The 6,491-nt window shown below is 32.2% G+C and overlaps 1 non-coding gene across 1 annotated transcript; it reads left to right on the top strand.

The window, feature by feature from the left end:
* The first annotated feature begins 4,257 nt into the window (after positions 1 to 4,257).
* LOC129026005 (U1 spliceosomal RNA) lies at positions 4,258 to 4,421 on the top strand. Its single transcript, XR_008497390.1, has one exon. It is a non-coding gene; the product is annotated as a U1 spliceosomal RNA (small nuclear RNA).
* Positions 4,422 to 6,491: the final 2,070 nt, after the last annotated feature.

The following is a 6,491-nucleotide window of genomic DNA, read 5'->3' on the forward strand; positions in this document are numbered from 1 at the left end:
CAATTAGCAGATCATTTAAGTAACTTGTTAAAATCACAAGTATTTTACTATCTAAAATTAAGTTGTATGGTCACACATTCCTGTAATGAAAGTGTTTTTTGTATTATTAATATATACCTTCAGGAGGAAATAAATTTTACCCTTTACCCTTCCTGCTCTGACAATCTCTGTGCTTCCTTTTTCCCAGGCTAATCTGACTACATCTGACTACATGCTGGGATTCTTCCAGAAGAGTAGGAGCATATATTACACAAACACAAATACAATATGTATTTTAAATGTAAAAGTATCAGACAACTCACAGAAATTTTGTTTTGCCCAATTTAACTTGAGATTTTGGTTGCTCATACAAAACACATGGTTGGTTTATGATATAACCTAAGTTTATTTTTAATTGCCAAGGTTCAGTATACATTTATACATCTTAAGGCATTTAGGCAGTATGTTTTAGATTTTACAGATTTTTGCATTTGAGAAAACTGAGTCATCCCATTTGCATCACATTGTGTATCAGTCCCTGTAAGGCCCCCGAAAGTGCCCAAGAATCAAACATACTAATGCTTCTATAAGAGTAATGCATATTCCCTTTAAGGGTGAAGGGTACATGAATGAAGACTTAAATAGCTTCCCTCAAGTCTTTATTGCATCAAAAATTGAGTTACATACGAATCTTATTTTAAAAAGCCTTGCTTAATTGAGCTTTTTGAATTTCTGATAAAGTATTTTGAATCTGTCTTAATTATGATTTTGAAAATACAATAGTGAATAAACAGCCCAGGTGGGATACAAAGCATCATAATAAACAAGAAAAATACAAAGTCCTCTGCTGCCTATTATAAGGAATATGTGTCTTAGATTTGAAGGGCAAAAAGCATCTTGCAGTAGAAAATGGTTGCTTTGTTAAGTTTTTTTTTTTTTTTAAAGTAGCTAGTGGGTACAGACTTACTATTGACATAACTTGGCTTTTTAGCAATTATGTGAGATATTCAGTGTGATATGATAAACCATTAGAGGATCACAAAAGGCATGTATTAGTAACATCTCACTGGCTATAGCATAGAAAGTTCCACAATAGACCACAGTAAGGAAGTATTCAAAATTATCTGTAGAAAAACATTGTGGGTGCTCTATATTAGAAAAGCTGGCAATGTAGAATATATGTGTGGACAGATTTATGAGCTCTTTATGAGTTAGGATAGGCAGGTGTTCGTAATTGGATATTTGAGGAAGTGGAGCAGGAAAGAGATGTTACCACCTATGTCCTGGGTGTGATTTTACAAGCTGAGGGAATAGTAATGCAATTTACTTATAGAAAAAAAAGAACCTGTTTGAGTGAATTGCATTTTAGAAACATATGGGACACCAAATAAAAAATTGTAATGGGGAGTTGGATACATATATCCAGAATTTGGAATCATCTAAAAGGATATATGTGTTACTACAGATGTAATAATGAAAAACAGTCATAGAAAAGAATGTCCTAGAATGGAAACTTTTTTTAAAAAGTTAATATTATCATGGTAGGTAACATTAAGTTATCCAAAAGCAATATGTAGCCTCTAAGTAGTTAAACTAGTGTGTAAGAAGAATCTTTTCATTATTATTATTATTATTATTATTATTATTATTATTATTGTTATTATTATTCTGTGTGTGTGTGAGAGGGAGTCTTGCTCTCTCACCCAGGCTGGAGTACAGGAGTGGAATCTCGGCTTACTGAAATCTCCACCTCCTGGGTTGAAGCAATTCTCTGCATCAGCCTCCTGAGTAGCTGGGATTACAAGTGCCCGCCACCACGCCTGGCTAATTTTTGTATTTTTAGAAGAGATGGGGTTTCACAATCTTGGCCAGACTGGTTTTGAGAAAAATGATAATTTTAAAGAACTGTGGTTATGCTAAAAACAGATCTTTAGCATTCTTCTAGAATTCTTAGTTGTGTCATCTGCAGTAAAATAAGCCTAAGAATTGCATCAGAATTAGGTGCCCAACTCTGCCAGGAGATTCAAAGTTTTATTGTTGTAGGATGCTAGAAACAAATCATACTATATATCTGGAAACTCTATACACACACGCCCACACACACACCCAAACACACACAATTTTCACTCAATAGACATTATAATAAGCACACCGAAAACCTGATAATAAACTGAAGTTATTATAAAGCTGTAGAACACAATGATTAAAGGCAAATGATAATCTTAAATTGTAAACAACTGAAATATTAGATTTTAACAGTTAAAATTTTCTAATTGTTCTTTGGTCTACCATCGTAGATTTGAAGCTGATTAATTAATGTTGTAAAATGAAGTAAAGAGTTCCTATCCATGTGATTTAATTTATACCATTTTAAAAATAGTTTGTAGTCATATATTGTTTACTATGTAACTTCTTGTACTTGCTCTAAAGTAAGGCTAAATCACATCTTAGCCTCATCTCATCAAATGAAGTGATTGCAGCAAAGGTATACATGTTGGGTTAATGTGGAAAATAGTTGAGGTGGATTAATGTGGGTTTCATGTATAAATTAATTATTCTCCTTATTAAATTTGAAATGTTTTGTATAATGAACATTTAGTCTGTTCAATAGACAGTATTCAACAGATACATATCAGCATCTGCTGTGTACCAAGCACTGTTCAAAGCAGCAGATAACAATACAGGCAAATATAATATTAATCCAAATTGCACATGAAAACTTTTGATACAATTGATAATGTTGAAAATGACATGATTTTCACTTTACTATGATTTTTAAGAGAATAAGATAATGAAATGTGTACTGTAAGTGTTACAAGAGTCCTGTCCATGTTATTCTTTACCTGAAATAATTAGATTACAAAAATTACCTTTTCAGAAGAAAGTTATTTTATAAATGCTCCTATGGCAAAAAGAAGAAATCTGGCCTCTCATTTGGAATATACTATTATTATATTAAGTAAGATACATGGTGGAGAGAAAAAAACTATTTTATTTCTCTGTCATGGTAATGACAAAAAAGACAGAAGTCATTTTTTGCAATTTTTAATATTGACTCCTAAGAACAGTAAACAGCAGTATAACAGTAGACAGTAAGCAGTATAACAGTAGACAGTAAACAGTAAACAGTAAGCAGTGTAAATATGTTGCAATTTAGCCAGCTCTGAAAGAAAATGACTGATCATTAGCAAATCAGGCAAATTGTAGCCATTGAAAATTGCTTTACCCATCGTGTGTGTTCTTATATTATCAGAATTGAAATCAATTTTTTACTGCTAATTAATATTGCTGTTTTATAAACAAAGGATTCTTGCTTTACATTCTAAAATGTTATCTCTGAAAAATGAATAAACACCGAGTAAGTTTTGTTTTTTCTTAAAAAAGGTACTCATAAAAAGGTATTCATATTTAGTAAAAATAATGAGATGAGTTAGACATGGTGGTGCATTTCTCTAATCTAAAGTAGTTGGAAGGCTGAGGCAGGAATATTCCTTGAACCCTGGAGTGTGAGTCCTCATTGAGCTATGAGCTATCATCTTCTCACTGTAGTCCAGCCTGGGCCACACAGCATAATCCTAAGTATAGAATAATAAATAGAACTATGAAAAGTAATATAGCATTACTGTTTTTAATTCACTTATAGTAATGCATGGATAGTATATTATCCAAAACATTTTATATTTGTAATACATCAAGAGGTCAGATGTTTGAGTCAGATTGCTAGCTAGCTCCTCAACTGGCTAAATCTGTAATAATTGGGAAAGTATTTCTCCTAACTGTAATTGATTTTTTATTTGTTAAATGGATTTACTAATGCTACCCACTTAGGAAACTAACTCTAATATTAATTAGATTACCTCAAACACTTGTTCTGAATGGAACATATTAGGCAATAAAATATTAGCTACTACTACATATTATAAATTCTTTTCATCTCCTTATTTTTAAAGCTCAGAGTGCACATAATAAAATTCCAGAAGACCGAGAATGACTGTTAGATACAATAGGGTGCCCTAAGAGTCACTACCAAAAATGAGCATATCAGTGCATAAAATGTATGGTAGCTTTATTTAGCAGTTGTTTCATTGTTTACCATAGTGCTTTTTTCTTACAATTTTGTAGAGGCCTGTGTCAGAATTAAGAACTTTTTTAGAAGAGAATAGTCATGGATGATTGGAATTAACATTTTAAGCTGATACTGAAAATTATTCTAAATTCTGTTACATTTATATTTGTAATTTCTTTCAAAGGCTAATGGAAGTCTTAAAAAGAAAATGGATACTTGCCTGCCAGGGGAGATACCGTGATCCCGAAGGTGGATTTCCCAGTTCAAGGCTGATCTATTGCACTCCAGATGTGCTGACCCATGAGGTTTCCCCAAATGTGGGAAACTCAACTGCATAATTTGTGGAGGTGAAGGACTGTGTTTGTGCTTTTATGTGGAAAAAAAGAAAAGAAAAGAAAATTGACTCGTTTAGTGGATATAGAAATGTGAAAGAAGGCCATATACTGGAAACAATTCAGTATGCCTACTAAGATTTGTCTCCTCCAGTACAAAACAAGAAAACATCAAATGGTTATTTCTTAGAAAGATCAGATAGTGCTAGCATGACATTTGCAAATGCTTCAGAACTTTATCTAGATAAGGGGCTCGAGGGAAGCCTCAAAAGGGCAGCAGATAAATCTGGGAAAAAGACAAGTAATTTTTAAATGTGTAAGCCAATGTCTATGTATTAATACGGCCCTTAAAATATTTATTTTGTTAAATGATTAGCATTGGTTTGTTTTTTCTTAAAAAGTAAGCTTCCCTTTGGAAGTGACTTGTGTGAAATGGTCTAAAAATTATGTAGCTAAAATAATTCAGATTTTTTCCCTGAATTATAAATCATTTGCAGGAATTGTAAAGATGTTATAATTGTCAGCTTTTTTACATTTCTTAAAAGTTTATTCTAAATGAAGAAAATTGAATAAAAGGTGCAAAGTTACTTTTACAATCAAATTGTCAATCTTTTTAAATATTTAGAATTTGGAGCCAGATGACCAAGGTGTCTTATATGGGCATAAGACATGTCCAACAGCAGATGCTCCATTGTATCCTCACCCAACAGACTCTATGTATCAACAGGTAAAAAAGTAATAATAATAGTTTTCATTTTCAAACTCAGTTTGATGCTTTACTTATATGGTCTTCAATTATTATTTTCTTACATATTTTGTAACATATCAGCTGTGACTGCAAATTAAGAAAAAAATTATCCAGGACAGATTTGGCAAGATGATCAGAAGAATAGTTTAAGTGGGGTTATGTTTTATTTTACCTTTCTGATTTTTTTTTGTAATTAGGTACTACCTTGTCTTAGTTCATAAAAAATGTGTGATCTTTCAATAAGAGCATAAATAATTTATTTAGTCTTTCTCAAAATCCAGTGGGAGTAAAAATTAACAATTTTACCAGCTTTAATACAAAGTTTACTAAAAAAAATACTGACCAAACATATAAATGAAAACCATTTATGAGCACTTCTAATTTAAAACAAATATTTCTGTTAAAATAGTCTCTGAATATTAGCCACAGTGTGAGTAATGCAGTTTTCTTTTCACTTTTCTTCTCTTTCTTTTCTTTTCTTTCCTTTTTTTTCTTTTCTTTTCTCTTTTCTTTTCTTTTCTTTCTCTTTCTTTCTTTCTTTCTTTTTTTCTTTCTTTCTTTCTTTTTCTTTCTTTTTTCTTTGTTTCATTTCCCTTCCTTCCTTCTTTCCTTTCTTTTGTTCTTTTGATGGAGTTTCACTTTTGTTGCCTGGGCTGGAGTGCAGTGGTTGTGATCTTGGCTCACTACAACTTCCACACCCCAAGTTCAAGCAATTCTCCTGCCTCATCCTACCAAGCAGCTGGGATTAGAGGCACATGTCACCACCCTTAGCTAATTTTGTATTTTTAGTAGAGACAGGGTTTCACCATGTTAGCCAGGATGCTCTGGATCTCCTGGCATCACAATCCACCTGCCTCAGCCTCTTAAAGTGCTGGGATTACAGGTGGTGAGCCATTGTACCTGGCCAGGTTAATCATTTAAAGCTTTTCTTGTGTGTAACATTTAGCATGACTTCTCATCTCATCAAGTTCATGTAGCCAAGAAATGAAATTAACTAAATTCCAGCAGTTGCCCAGAGTAACAGCTGTATTTCTCAGAAACTTTATTTTTTATCACCAGAAAAAAATATAAAACAGGGGAAAAATGTAAAATCAAGCATATTTTCATTCTACAGGTTCTTAACATTTAATGTTTGATAGTTTAATTTCTTGTTGAGATAAAGAATATGGACATATTTTTAATAGAAATTCTAAAATATTAAAACCAGTATGCACAATTTTCATATGTCACAATGTGTGGAGCACAGTAGATTTTATTTTAGTGCTTGGGGCACTTTTGTAGTAGAATTTATTAAGTGATGCTTCCAAAATTTGGCTTCATCTAATCCCGTGAAGTACATATTATCAGAATCCATATACTTTAAAGT

This window comes from Pongo pygmaeus, chromosome Y, assembly GCF_028885625.2.
Source record: "Pongo pygmaeus isolate AG05252 chromosome Y, NHGRI_mPonPyg2-v2.0_pri, whole genome shotgun sequence".
Taxonomy (NCBI): Eukaryota; Metazoa; Chordata; class Mammalia; order Primates; family Hominidae; genus Pongo; species Pongo pygmaeus.